We start from the raw sequence: 22,317 nt of genomic DNA, 5'->3' as shown, positions 1-22,317 counted from the left end.
AGGGGAGGCTAAAAGAAAGGTGGGACACTAGTCGTTTGGCACATTTTGAATATGGAGAGGGATCCGGTAAATTATTAGCTTGGAAAGTTAAGAACGATCAAGTTAGGAACACAATTAAGGAGATCAGGTGTGAACAATCTGGGGTTCTATTTTCAGAAAATCAGGCTATAGAATAGGTCTTCCAAAAGTATTATGGGGAAGTCTATAAGGAAGACTTAGTGGTCACTCAAGAAGAAGCAGCTAGTTGGTTGGCTCAAGATTTAGGTGCCCAACTTCCTATGGACAAAAGCGAGGCTCTGAATAGTGGTATAAGTATATTGGAAATCCAAAAGGTTTTAAAAGAGGGTAAGAAAGGGAAAGCTCCTGGGCCAGATGGTCTTCCACTTGAAGTTTATAAGGTCTTGGCGGAAGTGTTAACACCAATACTGCTACGTATGTTTAACTGAATATTTTTATCTGGAGTGGGCTCTCCAGATTCATGGAAAGAGGCCACTACTGCTCTAAATCTGAAGCCGGGTAAATCACCTAAAAACTGTGATTCATATAGGCCAATATCTCTTTTAAACAGCGACTATAAGATGTTTGCAAAAATTATCGCCGAAAGGCTGAACGGGGTTATCCCATTGGTCGTACATGAAGACCAAAAACGCTTTATTCGGGGTCGAACACTCAAAGATCTAACCTTTAACCTGATAGGCGCAATTGATTTGGCCACCACCTATGAACTTCCTTTGGCGGTCTTAGCACTCGATGCTGCTAAAGCTTTTGATCACGTTAACTGGGTCTTTTTAAGGGCAGTATCCAGATCGCTAAATCTTGGCCCCAATATTAGTAGAACCTTGGAAGGCATCTATGCTGCTCCGACTGCTAGAGTCTTAATTAGTGGGGCCCTGACAGACCTGATCCAGATTTCAAGAGGAACCAGACAAGGTTGTCCCCTGTCCCCTCTCTTATTCGATTTATATATTGAGCCACTGGCTAAAAGATTAAGAGGATCTTCAGAAATTTTACCTTTTGAACACAGAGGATGGACTAAAAAGATTGGCCTGTATGCAGATAATATTGTGATTTTTACCAGAGACATACAAAAAGCTCTTGAGTCAATTTCAAAAATTACTACCGACTTTGGCAAAATCTCAGGGTATAAAATTAACGAACAGAAAACTGAGATTATGGCCTGGAATTTGGGAGCTAGTGTAGTAAGGTGCACTAATGAGATGAGCTACCTAGGGGTAAAAATTACCCATGATATCACGAATCTCACGAAAGTTAACTTTGATTTGGTCAAAAAAAAAGTGCTTACCCTGTTGAAGAATTGGGCCCACCTCCCTCTGACGCTGTTTGGCAGGGTCAATATAATAAAGATGGTAATTCTTCCTAAGTTTACTTTTCTCTTTGAGACTATCCCTCTTCCTTTCTGTAAATCTTGGCTTTTAAAACTCCAGGGTCAGATCGGTTCTTTTATTTGGGCCTCCAAGGGGCCGAGGATTTCCTGGAAGAAGTTAAGAAGGAGGCTGGAAAAAGGGGACTTGGCGCTACCAGACTTGCTTTTTTACTCATGGTCCTTCCTACTCAAAAATGGAAGGATGCTTATGGCTATACTCCCTAAGTCTGACTTAGGTGCATTATTTGAGGTCCAGCTGAGGAGCCAAAATTTGACGGAAGTTGGTTTCATGCTCAAATACGCTAACCCAAAAATGTTTAAGAAAGTTAGACTGAAGATCTTATGAGGTATGGCCGAAACATGGTATAGGGTGAGGAAAGTTGTTAAACTGCCATACTTTAGCTATTTTGCCCCTATTTGGGACTCTCCGGGCTCTCCTGAATGGTCTAAAGATGTGTTAGCTATTCCCCTGAGGGAAGCCGGCGTAGTTGCTTGGAATCATCTTCTACAGGAAGGTCAGCTGATATCTTGGGATTATTGTAATCAAACAAATGATCAAAGTTTGTCTAGGTTTAAATACCTTCAGATTCGGAGCTGGTTTCAAGCTTTAACCACAGAGATTGGGAAGTATAATGAATTCGAGGAGGAATTAATTTCTAATCAGAGCCCAAAAAAGGAAATTGCACTTTGGTACTGGCTGATGGTGGACATGGAGGACGGAAATTTCGTTTTACCAGTTGAACTGTGGGGAAGATGCTTGCCGTCTGCTACGTTGGAAGAACAATGGCAAGTATCTATGTTTACTTTATACAAAATAGTAAGACCTGCACACCTGAGAAGGAACCATCTTTTCACTATCCACAGAGCATACTGGTCCCCCCAAAAGTTATCCAAGTTTGGGAGAGGAGGAGAGGTGGCTTGTCCGAAGTGTGGTAGCATGAAGGAAGACGATCAGCATATGTTCCTACTCTGCCCAAAGATCCAAGTTTTTTGGGGTGCCGTAAGTAAAGCGCTATCTGACTCTTTGAAGATCCAAATTGATGTAAGCGCTTTACTAGTCTTTTTTGGGCTTTTAGATGCTCAGGTAGAAACTAGTAAAAACAATGAAGATCTGATTTTTTTATACAATTTTGTTAGCCCGTAGAGAAATTTGTAAACTTTGGGTATCACAATCTCCACCAAGGTTTGAGGATTGGAGATTATCTGTGAAGAGAGTGGCCAATTTGGATATGTCAGTTAAGGGAGGTGGTAGGCATGGGTTTTGGGTACCCTTATTATGTTGGTGGAATCAAGCAACTATATAACTTGGATTGGGAGTCCTATGATTAAGCCTCTCTTGTCCTCGGCTGAAAGCATCTGATCTGATATCGGTGTATTTTGGGTGCTTTTTGGGGGTGTGGGAGCCACCAATTCAGGGTGCCTCTACATGTGGCCCTACTCCTTCCCAGATTACTCAACTCAGCATCATGAGGCTATGAGCATTTCGGCTGGAGAAAAAGAGTAAAAGCAAAATGGTGTTTTATGAGGCAAATGATGACAACATTTTTTTTTAATAAGAAAACATTTTTTTAAAAATTAAAAAAATAAGTGTGGGGAATTCTCAACCTGTATTTTTTAGTGCCAGTATCAGGGCTTTTAGTTCTGCCAGCTGTGCCGTGAAATCTCCTAGAGACTGCATCTGCGTATTGCTAGGACGGAACTTGCCGTCCCGCATGCGTCCCTTTACAATCGCACATGCGGCGCTGTATTGCGGTTTACTTCCTACGGCAGGCTGAGCCGATCTGTCAGTGTAAATTATGTATTCATACTGATCTAGAGGCATTTTTTCATTCGGGAGAGGATATTCTTGCTCGTACTGCAGGAAAGCTTGTGTTTTTTATGTAGAATCAATTTTGTAGTCTACATCTGTTGCAGTGAGAGAATTTGCCCATTGTATCCATTGTGGATGTAATGCTTTTGCCTTTGGAACGCCTGCTTTTGTAACAGCCTCTAAGGTTGGTACTGGAGTTACGACAATTATTCGTTTCCGATGAGCTAGTGCTCTTTCTCTCACTACAGCAGTCTGTACAGCTATCAGAATTTTTTCTGTAGATGCAAAACGCATTTCAGCGTTTGTGTACAAATATGATTTGTATGCAATGGGTACAGTTTCACCTTCATTGAAGGTAAGGTAAGTGTATCCGGATTGACCCACGGTTACATGCATCACCAAATTTGTGGTGTTTACACGTGTGTGTAAATGTTTGGAAGTTATCATGTCAGCTTGTAAAGAACAGAGAATTTGTGTGTGCCTGTCCCCAATGTTGAACTGAAAAATCAGGTCTAATTAAGTCGTAGAAAGGTTTTACATTTTCTGCGTAATCCAAAATGTATGTTCTTCCACAATTTCGGAATTTTAAAATGGACTGTATATTTTCAGAGTCTTTGGAGGTTGGAGCAGTGCACATTTTTCTAAAAGAATTAGCTGCTAGGCTTTTTCCTTCACTCGAAAGCTCACATCCTAAAAATAGGACATTGAGATGGGCAATTATTGATTTTTCAAAGTTAAATTTGTAGCCCTTTGTAGACCTTCGAGGCAAACCCCAAAATTATGTTGTTCACCCTGGTCAAATGATCCAATAGTTCACCATCCTTCAGATAAATATCATCTACATAGGAAAATGACTCCTCATCAAAATTTTGAAGTAACTCCGATACTCTTGCTGAGAACAACCTGGGAGTATTCTTATACCCTTGGGGCAATCTACAGAATTGGCGTTAAGTGCAGCAGGCTGAAAATGCTGTCAAATATCTGCTTCAGGCGCAATATTGTGGCAAAAGAATCAATATGAGATATGTGGTGTTGTTTTGTATTTTTTACGCACAATGTTATTCATAAATGCAGTACTGTGTGCATTCTGTTCTGCAAATGTTTTCATGCATGAGTTCCAATGCCTGTAGTCTAAAACTAGACGGTATGAATTGTCGGGTTTCATTACGGGAAACAAAGAATTAGTCATAGAGGAGGTGCAATCACACCTTGGTATTCAACTTGATCTAGGATCTCCCCGACTTGCTTTCCGCGTAATGTTTTATTGGTTACTGTCTCTGTGGAGTTGTAGTTTTGACTGGGATTTCATAGTGAGGTGACTCAGCATCCCACCCTAGATGATTTCGGTATAATACAGGAGCTAGTGCTACCGCCCACTCCTGCGCGTATCATAATCATTTGTCAGGTTCTCCCAAAAGAGACCCTTCACTTTCCTTGATATGTCCCTCTCCATATGGAGTGTTATTTCATGTAATTGATGGGGGCGCTTACCTTTGTATAAGGAGTGTCCACGGAGATATGTTCATTCAATGTGGCTGTCACCAGAAATTCTATCAGATTCTGGCGAGCTATTGTTACTTCTGCTGCGCTGTCTAGCATCGTCAGAGCCCATTCTACATTCAGAAATTGAGTCCGCAGTAGGCTGGGCATTTCTTATTTTAAGGCCAGCTACCTTCTTTTAAATTGTGATTACGATTTTGGTTTATCTTCTTTTTTGATAATGTAGTCTTAAGTGCGATGTGTGTCTCTTGGCTTGACTCGCTTTTCTGATTTGCGTTCTGACCGTCCTTCTCGCTCTCCGAGTTTTTCGATCAACCCTGAAAGGAACGAGAGGAATGTGTATCAGTATCCTGATACCTGTCAGTTTTTTTTATAATATCACGGGTCCTAAGGTTATATTTTCTGTCAGAGGGCTCCTGTTGAGGAGATCCACCCCGTGATTGTGCTTATGCTTTGATTGTTTATTATCCCATTTCTTCTTGGAAGACTCGGGTGCTTGCTTTGAGTTATCCTTTTCAGGATTACTCCTTAATTGTGGTTTCATATATCTAGCTCCTAAATTATCTCTTCCCAGTGAAGCATAGTTCTCTTCGATAATTTTAGGTAATTCCTTCTCCTGTTGTGCAGGAGTATATTCCCTCAGGCGATTGCGTACAGCCACCGCTGCTGCCTCCCCTTTTATGTTTGCTAACATAATCGTTGATACCTGGGAAAAATTGCCTATTAATTTCATTCCCAAGTCCAGGGACCGAGTCTCACTATTATACAAGCTTAGAAGAGAAGTATTCTGATACAGAACAAGAAAGCCAGTCACCACTTTATAGAAAACAATTCCTGGACTTATCCCTGGGTCTCTGACAATTACTGAACAACTTTAGAACACAATCGAGAGGCAACGAAACAGAGTTTACATATAAAAATTAACACACAGAACAACAAGAGGAAATGAAACAGGAAAAAGCTTTTGTTGATTCTGTATATCTTTAATCAATTTATTTTTTCACTAAATACAGATAAGTGCAGCCAACGCGTTTCGCCTGGTTACAGGCTTCCTCAGGGCAAGATCGTGTGTCACGTCAAGCACGCAGTTAAAAGCAGACACAGCGCTGCAACTGACATAAAAGTATTCCACAAAAGCTTCTGCAGCAGAAATCGAGTTGAAAAATCAGCTGTCGGTTAGCAAGAGAAACAGGTGTGTAAGCCACTTAAGTAGGAATGGCATCCATCCGAGCATTTTAACCGCCAGTGTTCGCCGTTTGCAATATGTAATTACTGAACAACTGCTTCATCTCCAGTGCTTTTAGCTAGAAAGGTTTGCTCATTGCATGATAAGATATTTATTTGAATGTTGTTCCTTTAGGGGCAAAATGTACTACCTTCCCATTATATGACATCAAAGGACATATTTATGAAGGGCAGGTGTTCAGCTTTGAAGCCTTCCTTATTATGTGCATGCTCTCCAACAGAAGGTTAAAATGCCCTTATTGGATAGCCTCAAGAACCTGGCCTTCAAGGTTGGCTGCATTAGGGAGCAATAGTACATTTTGGCATCCATTATTGAAAGAATTCCCTGCCAGGACACAAACAGGCATCTTTGGTACCAGCACTGGCAAATTGTGCTGGATCAATGAGAATCATCCTGACCATTGAGTGATGGACCTTCTGGATCAATCTGGTGTAAACTAACGCAAAATCCTGAGAAATCTGTCTGTCCAGAGACTGAAAATGGTGCTCTGGTGTAGGATCTTGCAGGTGACATCCAGGAATTTTAATTTCGTCTGTCTCGTTTGCCCCATCTGATGAATACAAATGTTGCTAGGACATCAGACTTTGATAATCACTCAGATTCTTTTCAACCGCTTCTGCTGACAATGTCCATTGCCAGGTTCTGAACTTGGGGATGGATTGCCTAGAGTAAAATCTGATGTGTCAATGTCACCTGCCGAACACCATAAGGCTCAAAGGACAAGATTTTCACCTAGTTGCCTTGTTTTTGACATGATACATTTTACTTGCGTTGTTTTGTCCGTTTGACTGAATTTGGACTTTCTTGTAACCACCAACACTGGGCATATAGCTTAGGTGTAAGGCACACCAGGCCTCTATTGACCACTGAGCAAGGCCACAGCACATGTACCAAAGGTAGAGGGAAATTTGGACTGGACAAAGGATGGAACCTCTGAACTCTCAACTTCCATACACAGTGGTTTGGGGGGCACCAGGGACTCTATATTATATTTCACCCATTTTCAACAGTATAGGATTGGGAAATTGACAAACCCTTGACATAAACAGACAACATCTTTGAAGTTTAGCTAAGGTTCATAGGGGAAACAACAGCTGCTACATCACATACCCTAAATAGCCCGAGCATTCACCATTTAAAGACGTGAAATAATCTGTGCACTCACTTTTCATTCAAACATGGAGCCAGTCTTGATATTTTGGATGATAGCTACAGCAATGGAACCATCCCCACTATGTTTTCTTTGCTCCATCATGAGGAGGGCTGCAAAACTGTCATCAATAGTTAAGTTACTATCCTAGTTTGTGGAATTCTGTCTCCACTGGTCTGTTAACCCCTTCAGTGCCCATGACGAGCTGGACTCGTCATGGAGCACAGTCGCGCTGTGCCCATGACGAGTCCAGCTCGTCATGGGACCCACCCTTGGGGGAAGCGCTGGCGCTCCCCCCGTGATTCGGCGATTGATGTATTTTTACTGGGGAGGCTGGGGAAGACCTTCCCCTTCCTCCCCCGCTCGCGTCATCAATGACGTCAGCGCGCGAGCCGCGCTGATGTCACCGGAGGCTTCCCCTTTGCTCTCCGAGGCGCAGGAAGCCATTTGCTTCCTGCGCGTCGGAGAGTAAAGGTCAGTTTTGGGGCTGGGGAGGGGGTATTAGTGCATCTGTGCGGTAGGTAGGGTGGGGGCACAATGTTGGGGGGGGTGGAAATGTGTTTTTGAACACTCTGCTTTGTTCCTGCGCTTGGATCGTCCAAGCGCAGGTGATTTTATGTGAATTGTACAAAAAAAAAAAACGCTCGTTTTCGTTTCTTTGTCGTTTTTCACCTTGGGGGTGCTGCTAGCGTGGGATGGGGGTGGGGGGCGAAATAAAGTCAGTCCTAGGGGTTCCAAAGTGGCCAGATTGATTTTATTTGCTTACAAAAACACCAGCATCAGAGTTTGCCAGTGCAGTGTGACTTTCGTTTTCTCGTGTAACTTTGAACTGCATTGTTGTACCAAGGGGGGGCGAAAGAAAGTAAGACAGAGGGGTTGCAAAGTGGCCAGATTGATTTTATTTGCTTCCAAGTACACCAGCATCAGAGTTTGCCAGTGATGTGCTTTTTTCGTCTTTTTGTCTTCCTTTGAACTGTATTGTTGTTCCCAGGGGGCAAAGTAAAGTTAGACAGAGGGATTGCAAAGTGGCCAGATTGATTTCATTTGCATCCAAGCACACCAGTATCAGAGTTTGCCAGTGCAGTGCGACTTTCGTTTTCTCGCCTAACTTTGAACAGTATTGTTGTTCCCAGGGGGGGCGAAATAAAGTAAGACAGAGGGGTTGCCAAGTGGCCAGATTGTTTTTATTTGGATCCAAGTACACCAGCATCAGAGTTTGTCAGTGTATTGCTACATTCGTTTTCTCATCTAACTTTGAACAGCATTGTTGTTCCCAGGGGGGGTGAAATAAAGTAAGACAGAGGGGTTGCAAAGTAGCCAGATTGATTTTATTTGCATCCAAGTACACCAGCATCAGAGTTTGCCAGTGATGTGCTTCTTTCGTTTTTTTGTCTTCCTTTGAACAGTGTTGTTGTTCCCAGGGGGGGCGAAGTAAAGTAAGCCATAGGGGTTGCAAAGTGGCCAGATTGATTTTATGTGCATCCAAGTACACCAGCATCACATAGTTTTCCAGTGAATTGCTTGTTTTGTTTTCTGGTCTTCCTTTGAACAGCATTGTTGTTCCCCGGGGGCAAAATAAAGTTAGACAGAGGGATTGCAAAGTGGCCAGATTGATTTTATTTGCATCCAAGCACACCAGCATCAGAGTTTGCCAGTGCAGTGCGTCTTTAGTTTTCTCGCCTAACTTTGAACAGTATTGTTGTTCCCAGGGGGGCGAAATAAAGTAAGACAGAGGGGTTGCCAAGTGGCCAGATTGTTTTTATTTGCATCCAAGTACACCAGCATCAGAGTTTGCCAGTGATGTGCTTCTTTCGTTTTTTTGTCTTCCTTTGAACAGTGTTGTTGTTCCCAGGGGGGGCGAAATAAAGTAAGACAGAGGGGTTGCCAAGTGGCCAGATTGATTTTATGTGCATCCAAGTACACCAGCATCACATAGTTTTCCAGTGAAGTGCTACTTTCGTTTTCTGGTCTTCCTTTGAACAGCATTGTTGTTCCCCGGGGGCAAAATAAAGTTAGACAGAGGGATTGCAAAGTGGCCAGATTGATTTTATTTGCATCCAAGCACACCAGCATCAGAGTTTGCCAGTGCAGTGCGTCTTTAGTTTTCTCGCCTAACTTTGAACAGTATTGTTGTTCCCAGGGGGGGCGAAATAAAGTTAGACAGAGGGATTGCAAAGTGGCCAGATTGATTTTATTTGCATCCAAGCACACCAGCATCAGAGTTTGCCAGTGCAGTGCGTCTTTAGTTTTCTCGCCTAACTTTGAACAGTATTGTTGTTCCCAGGGGGGGCGAAATAAAGTAAGACAGAGGGGTTGCCAAGTGGCCAGATTGTTTTTATTTGCATCCAAGTACACCAGCATCAGAGTTTGCCAGTGTATTGCTACTTTCGTTTTCTCATCTAACTTTGAACAGCATTGTTCCCAGGGGGGGCGAAATAAAGTAAGACAGAGGGGTTGCAAAGTGGCCAGATTGATTTTATTTGCATCCAAATACACCAGCATCAGAGTTTGCCAGTGCAGTGTGACTTTTGTTTTCTCGTGTAACTTTGAACAGCATTGTTGTACCAAGGGGGTTGAAAGAAAGTAAGACAGAGGGGTTTGCCAAGTGGCCAGATTGATTTTATTTGCTTCCAAGTACACCAGCATCAGAGTTTGCCAGTGATGTGCTTCTTTCGTTTTTTTGTCTTCCTTTGAACAGTGTTGTTGTTCCCAGGGGGGGCGAAATAAAGTAAGCCATAGGGGTTGCAAAGTGGCCAGATTGATTTTATGTGCATCCAAGTACACCAGCATCACATAGTTTTCCAGTGAAGTGCTACTTTCGTTTTCTGGTCTTCCTTTGAACAGCATTGTTGTTCCCCGGGGGCAAAATAAAGTTAGACAGAGGGATTGCAAAGTGGCCAGATTGATTTCATTTGCATCCAAGTACACCAGCATCAGAGTTTGCCAGTGCAGTGCGACTTTCGTTTTCTCGTCTAACTTTGAACAGTATTGTTGTTCCCAGGGGGGGGTGAAATAAAGTAAGACAGAGGGGTTGCCAAGTGGCCAGATTGTTTTTATTTGCATCCAATTACACCAGCTTCAGAGTTTGCCAGTGTATTGCTACTTTCGTTTTCTCATCTAACTTTGAATAGCATTGTTGTTTCCAGGGGGGGGCGAAATAATGTAAGACAGAGGGGTTGCAAAGTGGCCAGATTGATTTCATTTGCATCCAAGTACACCAGCGTCAGAGTTTGCCAGTGCATTGCTACTTTCGTTTTCTCGTCTTCCTTTGAACAGCATTGTTGTTTCTAGGGTGGGAGAGTTTACCATTTCTGTAGGTACTGCAATACCTGGTTGATGGGTGAATTGGAAAACACAATGTGCACCATGGTTCTGTGTTTATGGATGTGGTCTACCATACTGCTTATGTTTTGTAAGGATGTAAGCAATGGACAGTGAAACGTTTCCCTTCAGGGCCCTCTAGCCATGTCCATAACTTTTCCGGTGAAACCACTCGCTGATTTCTGAATAGTTAGTGAGAGATCGTTTAGGTAACCATGTTGTTTCTGCTTACATTTCCCATGCTTGGCATTCCCTAGGAGTTTTTTTTTTTTGTCAGCGTATTACTCTTATCAAGTGCATAATTTGAATTGAGCCACATCCAAGTGTTTATAGCGGGCACAATTAGGTTATAGCTGAAGGCAGTGCGAGTTTCTCTCAGTGGGCAAGTATGGCGTTCAGTGGGGATGTGGCACTATGGCCGGAGCTGTTGAATTTGGAAATGGGGAACCAGGTTCAGCATTCATGACCAGTCCACCACACCACTGTACTGAGGGAGCACATTCCCATGCTACACCGTAGAAGGCCCCACTGGACCTTAGAAGGCTTGATGTCTTAGCACAAGCAGGTGTACTGTAGTGGTGTCAACTTACAAAAAAAGAACAAAGTACAAGTAGAGGTATAATACTGCACTAAATGGCAGACACGCAAAACACAGGAACACACTGGGTAGGCACTTCTACGGGCATGGAGAACAGAATTTCCTATAATGTAAAGACTTCCTTCACACAATAGAGAGGGTGTGAATTAAGTTTGGAAGTGTCTTTGCAGGAGGAGAAATTTGAGGTTAGTTTTGAAGGACTGGGAAGAGGGAGGGGGTGGTCCGGAGCTGAGGCTCAGTTCCAGATTCTCGCCGCGTTGCTTGTAAAGGATTGGGCCATCAATCTTTCCTTTTTGAAAGTGGGAGGGTCAAACAATACATTTTGCGCAGTACGTGATGGTCTAGAGCATTATATGCATATGTTACAATAAAGTTTTTTTTCCTCTTTTTTTTCTAGTCTAAAGCTTTTCAACGGTGGCTGTTCTGCAGTTTTGTGTAGTTGCATTGTGTTGGTAAGAAATTTTTTGTTGTTGTATTTACACCAAATGAGTAATAATATAATGTCCGAATGAATTTGTTTGTAAGTGATGTCATAATGGCGGCATATTTAGTTAGTGGTTTGAGCATGAAATTCTTTGCGATGTGTTTTGCATAGTCTTATGTGTAATTGCTTTTCTCTTTCTTTTTTAGTGGGATATTGTTGATCCATACTGTGTCTGTACAGAGTTGGTGGTGGTGAGTAGTTTTGCTGCCTCTGGCAAGTGAGTGGTATTGTTTTGGAGTATATTTGAGTTTTTGATAAAGGTGCTTTTTGCTTATTACTTATTTTACAAAGAGTTTGTTGTTGTTGACAAGTTACATTTATTAGTAAGCAATATGGCTAGCCGTAGAATGACTGCTCAACAGGTGGTCGGTATGCTTCTTGAATCTTCCTCTGATCATGATTATGAGACTGACAGTGCGTCTGAGGGAGAGGAGGGAGGGGAAGATTCTGGCAGTGAGTTTTCACTCAACATGGAATCATCGGATGATGAAGGTACTCTCAGTGCAGATGAAGGTACTCTTGGTGTGGATGAAGCAACTCTCAGTGCGGATGAAGTGCCTGTCTTAGAGGAGGAAACTGCTGTGCCGATGGTGCAAGAGGCATCTGGATTACAGTCTGAGGCTGCTAGGCTTCCTACTGGAAGTGTTGGACTTTGGGTTGATCCAAACATGGTGCAGCCGGTGTTGCCTGCCTTTAGCGGTGTTGCAGGGTGTACAGTGAATTGTGAAAACTTTTTGCCTATACAGTTTTTTCAGTTGTTTATGGATGATGTATTTTTGGGTGAGATTGTTGAGCAGACGAATTTGTATGCTGAACAGTTTTTGAGGAACAACAGCGACAAACTTAGGCCCCAGTTTAGAGCTACCCGGTGGACTCCCACATATCTGGAAGAGATTAAGAAGTTTTTGGGTTTGACTTTATTGATGGGTGTGGTAAGGAAGCCAACCTTGGCTTCATATTGGTCTACTAGCCCCTTGTTGGCAACTGCCATATTTCCTGCAGTTATGACTCGTAATCGGTATTTACTTTTGCTACGTATGCTGCATTTTGTTGATAATTCAATGGCGTTGCCACGAGATCACCCTGACTGTGACCGTCTTTTTAAGATTCGGCCCGTTCTTGATCACTTTGTGGATCGATTTTCTGAGATCTATACTCCAGGGAAAGAAATATCTATTGATGAGTCTTTGGTCTTGTTCAAGGGCCGTTTGGTTTTTAGGCAGTACATTCCTAGCAAGAGGGCACGCTATGGAATTAAGCTGTATATGTTGTCTGAGAGTAGGACAGGATATGTATTTAATTTTCGTGTGTACACTGGTAGAGATTCTGCTATTGACCCCCCAGGATGTCCGTCCACTTTTGGAGTTGCAGAGAAAATTGTGTGGGATCTTGCTAGGAGACTGTTTAACAGAGGCCACCATTTGTACCTTGATAACTTCTATACTGCTGTGCAATTATTTAAGGAATTGTATAAAGTGGACACTTTTGCATGTGGCACAATCCGCTCTAACCGTAAAGCTTATCCGAAAGAGCTTGTTTGCAAAAAACTTCAGAGGGGGCAGTGCAGTTCCTTGCGTAGTGATGAACTACTAGCTGTGAAATTTGTGGACAGGAGGGATGTGTACATGCTGACTACCATCCATAATGAGAGCACTTCACCTGTGGCTGTTTGGGGTCAGGTTGCTGAAGTGCGCAAACCTGTGTGCATTCTAGACTACAATAAGCACATGGGTGGTGTTGACAGAGTAGATCAGAGGTTGGAACCTTACTCTGCTATTCGGAAGGCTTATGTTTGGTATAAGAAGTTGGCCATCCATTTCTTCGAATTAGCAATGTTCAATGCTTTTATTGTGTTCAAGGAGTGTTCTCCTGCGTCAAAGTTGACATTTATTCAGTTTCAGCACTCTGTGATAGCTAGCCTTGTTGTTGTGGAACAGGCAAGTGTTCCTAGATTTGGAGTGGTGGAGGATGTGGTTCGATTGAAAGATCGCCACTTTCCTGATTTCATCCCTCCCACACCGGCAAAAGATTTTCCCACTAGATGTAGAGTCTGTTGGCGAAGAGATAAGCGGAAGGAGACTCGTATGTACTGCTCCGACTGTCCATCTAAACCTGGGCTGTGTGTCCCTGCTTGTTTTAGAGCGTACCATACCCAAAAGAAGTTTTGGGAGCAATCATGAGTGGTAAAGTTAACTGATTGGTTTGTTTTCTTTGAAAAATGTGATTCTGTTTCAAGGTTGGCTTTAGTGCAATGTGTTTAGTTTCTGATTTTGTGTTTGTAGATTATTATCTATTTGTGATTTGTTTGTGTTTTTATTTTTGTCTAAAAAAATCCTAAATGTGTTGGCAGTGTGTGTGGACTGGCACTTCTTTGGCGGTGTACGTGGAATGGTGCTTGGCTGGCGGTATGCATGGACTGGTGCTTGGCTGTTGGCGTGCGTGGCCTGGTGCTTGGCTGGCGGTGTGCGTGGACTGGTGCTTGGCTGGCGGTGTGCGTGGACTGGTGCTTGGCTGGCGGTGTGCGTGGACTGGTGCTTGGCTGGCGGTGTGCGTGGACTGGTGCTTGGCTGGCGGTGTGCGTGGACTGGTGCTTGGCTGGCGGTGTGCGTGGACTGGTGCTTGGCTGGCGGTGTGCGTGGACTGGTGCTTGGCTGGCGGTGTGTGTGGACTGGTGCTTGGCTAGCGGTGTGCGTGGACTAGTGTTTAGCTAGCGGTGTGCGTGGACTAGTGTTTAGCTAGCGGTGTGCGTGAACTGGTGCTCGGCTAGCGGTGTGCGTGGACTTGCGCTCGGCTGGCTGGGTGAGTAGTGACTTGCTGCTGGTCACTACACACACTGCTAGCTGAGTGCCACTCCACGCAATCCATCTGCTTGTGTAGTTGCTGTGTCAGGAATGTGGGCGTGTGAAAGTGATGGGCCCTTGAATGGCGCTGCGTGCTGGTGGGAGTTTTGTTATGTGATGGGCCCGCGGCTGGCGGTATGAATGGTTTTGTATGTCTCACGCGTATGAAAGGTGTATGAATGGCCTGTAAAGAGGTTGGTGCCTTGTCGTGGCTTTACAGCTCACGAGCTGTGAGTCAATGGTTCAGTTTCTCGCCCTTTCAATTATTAACAGTGCATTTCATTTTTGTGAAATCACTTGCTAATACAATTGTATATTCTGAACCATCACTCACTCTCGTGCCAAATCCAACCAGTATGTGTGTGTGCTTGAGGATTAGATGGCTGTGCAGTAATATTTGCCTTTCTGAAGCAGGGTGTACCTTGTCCCTTTTGTGAATTTTGTAATGTGTTGTTTTTGTGCCTGGTGGTGTGAATGGTCTTGAGTGTATCACGTATGAAAGATGTGTGAATGGCCTGTAAAGCGGTTGGTGCCTTGCCGTGGCTTTACAGCTCACGAGCTGCGAGTCATTGGTTCAGTTTTTTCTCCATTGAATTATTGACAGTGCATTTCATTTTTGTGAAATCTCTTGTTAATAAAATTTAATATACTGAACCATCACTCGCCCTCGTGCCAAATCCAACCAGTATGTGTGTGTGTTTGAGGAATAGGTGGCTGTGCAGGATTCTTTGTCTTTTTGGTTTCTCTGCCAAAGTGTATGTTCCATGTAAAAATAACCCACCGACTGTAGATATTGTCGTAAACCCATGGGAGTTCATGGTGATGTCTCTCTTGTGAATTTCAAAAAGGTTTTTTATCCTCAATGTCCAGGCAAGGGCACAAAACGTAGTGATGCAACATTTGGGATAGGCAATGTTGATGTCGCATCACTACGTTTTGTGCCCTTGCCTGTCGCGGGTACTTGGGCCTCCCACACAAGTGAGGCACCATTTTTACCGGGAGACCTGGGGGAACGCTGGGTGGTGGTAAATTTGTGTGAGCCCGGTGATGCCACTACTTTCCCACCCCAAAATGTGTGAAAACAGTGATTTTTTCAGCAAAAATTGAGGTTTGCAGGGGATTCTGGGTAAGGAAACGTTGGGGGATCCACGCAAGCCATACCTCCCTGGAAGCCGCCGGGTGTCTAGTTTTCAGAAATGCGTGGGTTTGGTAGGTTTCCCTAGATGGCCGCCGAGCACCGGGCCAAAAACCCAAGTGACCCCCCTTGCAAAACCAGGTGGTTTTGCGACAGGCCATTTTGATGTCGCCTCACTGCGTTTTGGGCCCTTGCCTGCCGCGGGTACTTGGGCCTCCCACACAAGTGAGGCACCATTTTTACCGGGAGACCTGGGGGAACGCTGGGTGGTGGTAAATTTGTGTGAGCCCGGTGATGCCACTACTTTCCCACCCCAAAATGTGTGAAAACAGTGATTTTTTCAGCAAAAATTGAGGTTTGCAGGGGATTCTGGGTAAGGAAACGTTGGGGGATCCACGCAAGCCATACCTCCCTGGAAGCCGCCGGGTGTCTAGTTTTCAGAAATGCGTGGGTTTGGTAGGTTTCCCTAGATGGCCGCCGAGCACCGGGCCAAAAACCCAAGTGACCCCCCTTGCAAAACCAGGTGGTTTTGCGACAGGCCATTTTGATGTCGCCTCACTGCGTTTTGGGCCCTTGCCTGCCGCGGGTACTTGGGCCTCCCACACAAGTGAGGCACCATTTTTACCGGGAGACCTGGGGGAACGCTGGGTGGTGGTAAATTTGTGTGAGCCCGGTGATGCCACTACTTTCCCACCCCAAAATGTGTGAAAAAAGTGATTTTTTCAGCAAAAATTGAGGTTTGCAGGGGATTCTGGGTAAGGAAACGTTGGGGGATCCACGCAAGCCATACCTCCCTGGAAGCCGCCGGGTGTCTAGTTTTCAGAAATGCGTGGATTTGGTAGGTTTCCCTAGATGGCCGCCGAGCACCGGGCCAAAAACCCAAGTGACCCCCCTTGCAAAACCAGGTGGTTTTGCGACAGGCCATTTTGATGTCGCCTCACTGCGTTTTGGGCCCTTGCCTGCCGCGGGTACTTGGGCCTCCCACACAAGTGAGGCACCATTTTTACCGGGAGACCTGGGGGAACGCTGGGTGGTGGTAAATTTGTGTGAGCCCGGTGATGCCACTACTTTCCCACCCCAAAATGTGTGAAAAAAGTGATTTTTTCAGCAAAAATTGAGGTTTGCAGGGGATTCTGGGTAAGGAACCGTTGGGGGATCCACACAAGCCATACCTCCCTGGAAGCCGCCGGGTGTCTAGTTTTCAGAAATGCGTGGGTTTGGTAGGTTTCCCCAGGTGCCCGCAGAGCTAGGGTTCAAAAACTACAGCTAGTCATTTTTCCAAAAAAGGGTCATTTTTCACTGCGAAATTGAGGTGTGACCAGGTTGCGTTTTGCGCCGTTTGCTTTCGCGGGAACTAGGCCGATCCACACAAGTGAGGTACCGTTTTTCTCGTAAGACTTTGGGGAACGCGGGGTGGGTGGAAATTTGTGGATCCACGCAGATTCCGGAACTTTCCACGACAGAAATGTGGGGAAAATGTGTTTTTTTGCCAATTTTTTAGGTTTGCAAGGGATTCTGGGTAACAGACCCTGGTGGGAGGCAGTCAAGTCACCCCATCCTGGATTCCCCTGGGTATCTAGTTTTCAAAAATGTATAGGTTTGCTAGGTTTCCCCAGGTGCCCGCAGAGCTAGGGTTCAAAAACTACAGCTAGTCATTTTTCCAAAAAAGGGTCTTTTTTCACTGCGAAATTGAGGTGTGACCAGGTTGCGTTTTGCGCCGTTTCCTGTCGCGGGCACTAGGCCGATCCACACAAGTGAGGTACAGTTTTTCTCGTAAGACTTTGGGGAACGCGGGGTGGGTGGAAATTTGTGGATCCACGCAGATTCCGGAACTTTCCACGACAGAAATGTGGGGAAAATGTGTTTTTTTTGCCAATTTTTTAGGTTTGCAAGGGATTCTGGGTAACAGACCCTGGTGGGAGGCAGTCAAGTCACCCCATCCTGGATTCCCCTGGGTGTCTAGTTTTCAAAAATGTATAGGTTTGCTAGGTTTCCCCAGGTGCCCGCAGAGCTAGGGTTCAAAAACTACAGCTAGTCATTTTTCCAAAAAAGGGTCATTTTTCACTGCGAAATTGAGGTGTGACCAGGTTGCGTTTTGCGCCGTTTCCTGTCGCGGGCACGAGGCCGACCCACACAAGTGAGGTACCGTTTTTCTCGAAAGACTTTGGGGAACGCGGGGTGGGTGGAAATTTGTGGATCCACGCAGATTCCGGAACTTTCCACGACAGAAATGTGGAGAAAATGTGTTTTTTTTGCCAATATTTTAGGTTTGCAAGGGTTTCTGGGTAACAGACCCTGGTGGGAGGCAGTCAAGTCACCCCATCCTGGATTCCCCTGGGTGTCTAGTTTTCAAAAATGTATAGGTTTGCTAGGTTTCCCCAGGTGCCCGCAGAGCTAGGGTTCAAAAACTACAGCTAGTCATTTTTCCAAAAAAGGGTCATTTTTCACTGCGAAACGGAGGTGTGACCAGGTTGCGTTTTGCGCCGTTTCCTGTCGCGGGCACTAGGCCGATCCACACAAGTGAGGTACCGTTTTTCTCGTAAGACTTTGGGGAACGCGGGGTGGGTGGAAATTTGTGGATCCACGCAGATTCCGGAACTTTCCACGACAGAAATGTGGGGAAAATGTGTTTTTTTTGCCAATTTTTTAGGTTTGCAAGGGATTCTGGGTAACAGACCCTGGTGGGAGGCAGTCAAGTCACCCCATCCTGGATTCCCCTGGGTGTCTAGTTTTCAAAAATGTATAGGTTTGCTAGGTTTCCCCAGGTGCCCGCAGAGCTAGGGTTCAAAAACTACAGCTAGTCATTTTTCCCAAAAAGGGTCATTTTTCACTGCGAAATTGAGGTGTGACCAGGTTGCGTTTTGCGCCGTTTCCTGTCGCGGGCACTAGGCCGACCCACACAAGTGAGGTACCGTTTTTCTCGTAAGACTTTGGGGAACGCGGGGTGGGTGGAAATTTGTGGATCCACGCAGATTCCGGAACTTTCCACGACAGAAATGTGTGGAAAATGTGGTTTTTTTGCCACTTTTTTAGGTTTGCAAGGGATTCTGGGTAACAGACCCTGGTGGGAGGCAGTCAAGTCACCCCATCCTGGATTCCCCTGGGTGTCTAGTTTTCAAAAATGTATAGGTTTGCTAGGTTTCCCCAGGTGCCCGCAGAGCTAGGGTTCAAAAACTACAGCTAGTCATTTTTCCAAAAAAGGGTCATTTTTCACTGCGAAATTGAGGTGTGACCAGGTTGCGTTTTGTGCCGTTTCCTGTCGCGGGCACTAGGCCGACCCACACAAGTGAGGTACCGTTTTTCTCGTAAGACTTTGGGGAACGCGGGGTGGGTGGAAATTTGTGGATCCACGCAGATTCCGGAACTTTCCACGACAGAAATGTGGGGAAAATGTGGTTTTTTTGCCAATTTTTTAGGTTTGCAAGGGATTCTGGGTAACAGACCCTGGTGGGAGGCAGTCAAGTCACCCCATCCTGGATTCCCCTGGGTGTCTAGTTTTCAAAAATGTATAGGTTTGCTAGGTTTCCCCAGGTGCCCGCAGAGCTAGGGTTCAAAAACTACAGCTAGTCATTTTTCCAAAAAAGGGTCATTTTTCACTGCGAAACTGAGGTGTGACCAGGTTGCGTTTTGCGCCTTTTCCTGTCGCGGGCACTAGGCCGATCCACACAAGTGAGGTACAGTTTTTCTCGTAAGACTTTGGGGAACGCGGGGTGGGTGGAAATTTGTGGATCCACGCAGATTCCGGAACTTTCCACAACAGAAATGTGGGGAAAATGTGTTTTTTTTGCCAATTTTTTAGGTTTGCAAGGGATTCTGGGTAACAGACCCTGGTGGGAGGCAGTCAAGTCACCCCATCCTGGATTCCCCTGGGTGTCTAGTTTTCAAAAATGTATAGGTTTGCTAGGTTTCCCCAGGTGCCCGTAGAGCTAGGGTTCAAAAACTACAGCTAGTCATTTTTCCAAAAAAGGGTCATTTTTCACTGCGAAATTGAGGTGTGACCAGGTTGCGTTTTGCGCCGTTTCCTGTCACGGGCACTAGGCCGATCCACACAAGTGAGGTACCGTTTTTCTCGTAAGACTTTGGGGAACGCGGGGTGGGTGGAAATTTGTGGATCCACGCAGATTCCGGAACTTTCCACGACAGAAATGTGTGGAAAATGTGTTTTTTTTGCCAATTTTTTAGGTTTGCAAGGGATTCTGGGTAACAGACCCTGGTGGGAGGCAGTCAAGTCACCCCATCCTGGATTCCCCTGGGTGTCTAGTTTTCAAAAATGTATAGGTTTGCTAGGTTTCCCCAGGTGCCCGCAGAGCTAGGGTTCAAAAACTACAGCTAGTCATTTTTCCAAAAAAGGGTCATTTTTCACTGCGAAATTGAGGTGTGACCAGGTTGCGTTTTGCGCCGTTTCCTGTCGCGGGCACTAGGCCGACGCACACAAGTGAGGTACCGTTTTTCTCATAAGACTTTGGGGAACGCGGGGTGGGTGGAAATTTGTGGATCCACGCAGATTCCGGAACTTTCCACGACAGAAATGTGTGGAAAATGTGTTTTTTTTGCCACTTTTTTAGGTTTGCAAGGGATTCTGGGTAACAGACCCTGGTGGGAGGCAGTCAAGTCACCCCATCCTGGATTCCCCTGGGTGTCTAGTTTTCAAAAATGTATAGGTTTGCTAGGTTTCCCCAGGTGCCCGCAGAGCTAGGGTTCAAAAACTACAGCTAGTCATTTTTCCAAAAAAGGGTCATTTTTCACTGCGAAATTGAGGTGTGACCAGGTTGCGTTTTGCGCCGTTTCCTGTCGCGGGCACTAGGCCGACCCACACAAGTGAGGTACCGTTTTTCTCGTAAGACTTTGGGGAACGCGGGGTGGGTGGAAATTTGTGGATCCACGCAGATTCCGGAACTTTCCACGACAGAAATGTGGAGAAAATGTGTTTTTTTTGCCAATTTTTTAGGTTTGTAAGGGATTCTGGGTAACAGACCCTGGTGGGAGGCAGTCAAGTCACCCCATCCTGGATTCCCCTGGGTGTCTAGTTTTCAAAAATGTATAGGTTTGCTAGGTTTCCCCAGGTGCCCGCAGAGCTAGGGTTCAAAAACTACAGCTAGTCATTTTTCCAAAAAAGGGTCTTTTTTCACTGCGAAATTGAGGTGTGACCAGGTTGCGTTTTGCGCCGTTTCCTGTCGCGGGCACTAGGCCGACCCACACAAGTGAGGTACCGTTTTTCTCGTAAGACTTTGGGGAACGCGGGGTGGGTGGAAATTTGTGGATCCACGCAGATTCCGGAACTTTCCACAACAGAAATGTGTGGAAAATGTGTTTTTTTTGCCAATTTTTTAGGTTTGCAAGGGATTCTGGGTAACAGACCCTGGTGGGAGGCAGTCAAGTCACCCCATCCTGGATTCCCCTGGGTGTCTAGTTTTCAAAAATGTATAGGTTTGCTAGGTTTCCCCAGGTGCCCGCAGAGCTAGGGTTCAAAAACTACAGCTAGTCATTTTTCCAAAAAAGGGTCATTTTTCCCTGCGAAATTGAGGTGTGACCAGGTTGCGTTTTGCGCCGTTTCCTGTCGCGGGCACTAGGCCGAGCCACACAAGTGAGGTACCGTTTTTCTCGTAAGACTTTGGGGAACGCGGGGTGGGTGGAAATTTGTGGTTCCACGCAGATTCCGGAACTTTCCACGACAGAAATGTGTGGAAAATGTGGTTTTTTTGACAATTTTTTAGGTTTGCAAGGGATTCTGGGTAACAGACCCTGGTGGGAGGCAGTCAAGTCACCCCATCCTGGATTCCCCTGGTTGTCTAGTTTTCAAAAATGTATAGGTTTGCTAGGTTTCCCAAGGTGCCCGCAGAGCTAGGGTTCAAAAACTAGAGCTAGGCACTTTGCAAAAAAAGGGTAATTTTGCATTGTGAAAATGTGGTGTGACCATGTTGCGTTTTGCGCCGTTTCCTGTCGTGGGCACTATGCCTACCCACACAAGTGAGGTACCATTTTTATCGGGAGACTTAGGGTAATTCAGATTTGTAAAGGAACTGTTATTATCTATTGACTTTCCATGCATTTCTGCTTTCCAAATGAAAGATATTGTGTAAAAAAGAAGTCATTCTAAAAAATGACTGATAATTCTCATGCTAGTATGAGTATTCCCAATTTCAGAAATGTGCAAATATCTACTGTTTCTAAACTCTATATTTTGTTCCCATTTCAGAAATACATAGGTGTCTTTCATACCGATTTTTCCATGTACACTTTTTAACAGAATAATTACTATATACCCGGTACATAATAAAAAACCATTGCAAGTTACTACTCAGTTTTTGGCTCTGGGTTCGTCGGGTTCTTGGTGAACCTACAAGTCCTATATATCCCCACAACCAGTAATGTCCAGCGGATGCAACGGTAAATTGCTTTCAAAGAGCTGTCATAATTAGAAGAAGTTACAGGTGAAAACGTTGACACAAAAGGCTGTTTTTTTCAACTGAATTTCAATTTATCCTACATTTAACTGTTTGTTTCTATAAAAAAACCTTGATGGATCTACACAAATGACCCCTTGCTGAATTCAGAATGTTGTCTTCTTTTCGAAAATGTATAGCTTTCCAGGATCCACTATTGCTTTTGTACCCATTTCAGCCACTAACTGGAAGGAGGTCAAAAGCACAAAAAATTGCAAAAATAGGCTATGTCCCAGAAAAATGCCAAAACTGTGTAAAAAATGTTGGGTTTCTGTCAAAAGTCAAGTATCCCCGAAAAGCTGGGAAAATGGTGATTTCAACCCCACAAACCCTTTTTTGATAACATTTGCAGGGAAAAACCCAGATGCTTTCATTTGCAGCCCGTTTTTCCAATTTTTCCAAAAAA

At 44.8% G+C, this 22,317-nt stretch overlaps 1 protein-coding gene across 1 annotated transcript in view; it reads right to left on the bottom strand.

The window, feature by feature from the left end:
* LOC146784046 (acyl-CoA dehydrogenase family member 11-like) overlaps nucleotides 1-22,317 on the bottom strand; it is a 502,630-nt gene that overhangs the window by 286,682 nt on the left and 193,631 nt on the right. The gene's annotated exons all lie outside the window — the stretch shown is intronic.

The sequence above is a fragment of the Triturus cristatus genome, chromosome 11 (assembly GCF_964204655.1).
Source record: "Triturus cristatus chromosome 11, aTriCri1.1, whole genome shotgun sequence".
NCBI classification, from domain to species: domain Eukaryota; kingdom Metazoa; phylum Chordata; class Amphibia; order Caudata; family Salamandridae; genus Triturus; species Triturus cristatus.
The sequence above is the reverse complement of the archived record's forward strand: the minus strand, read 5'-3'. Positions and strand labels throughout refer to the sequence as shown.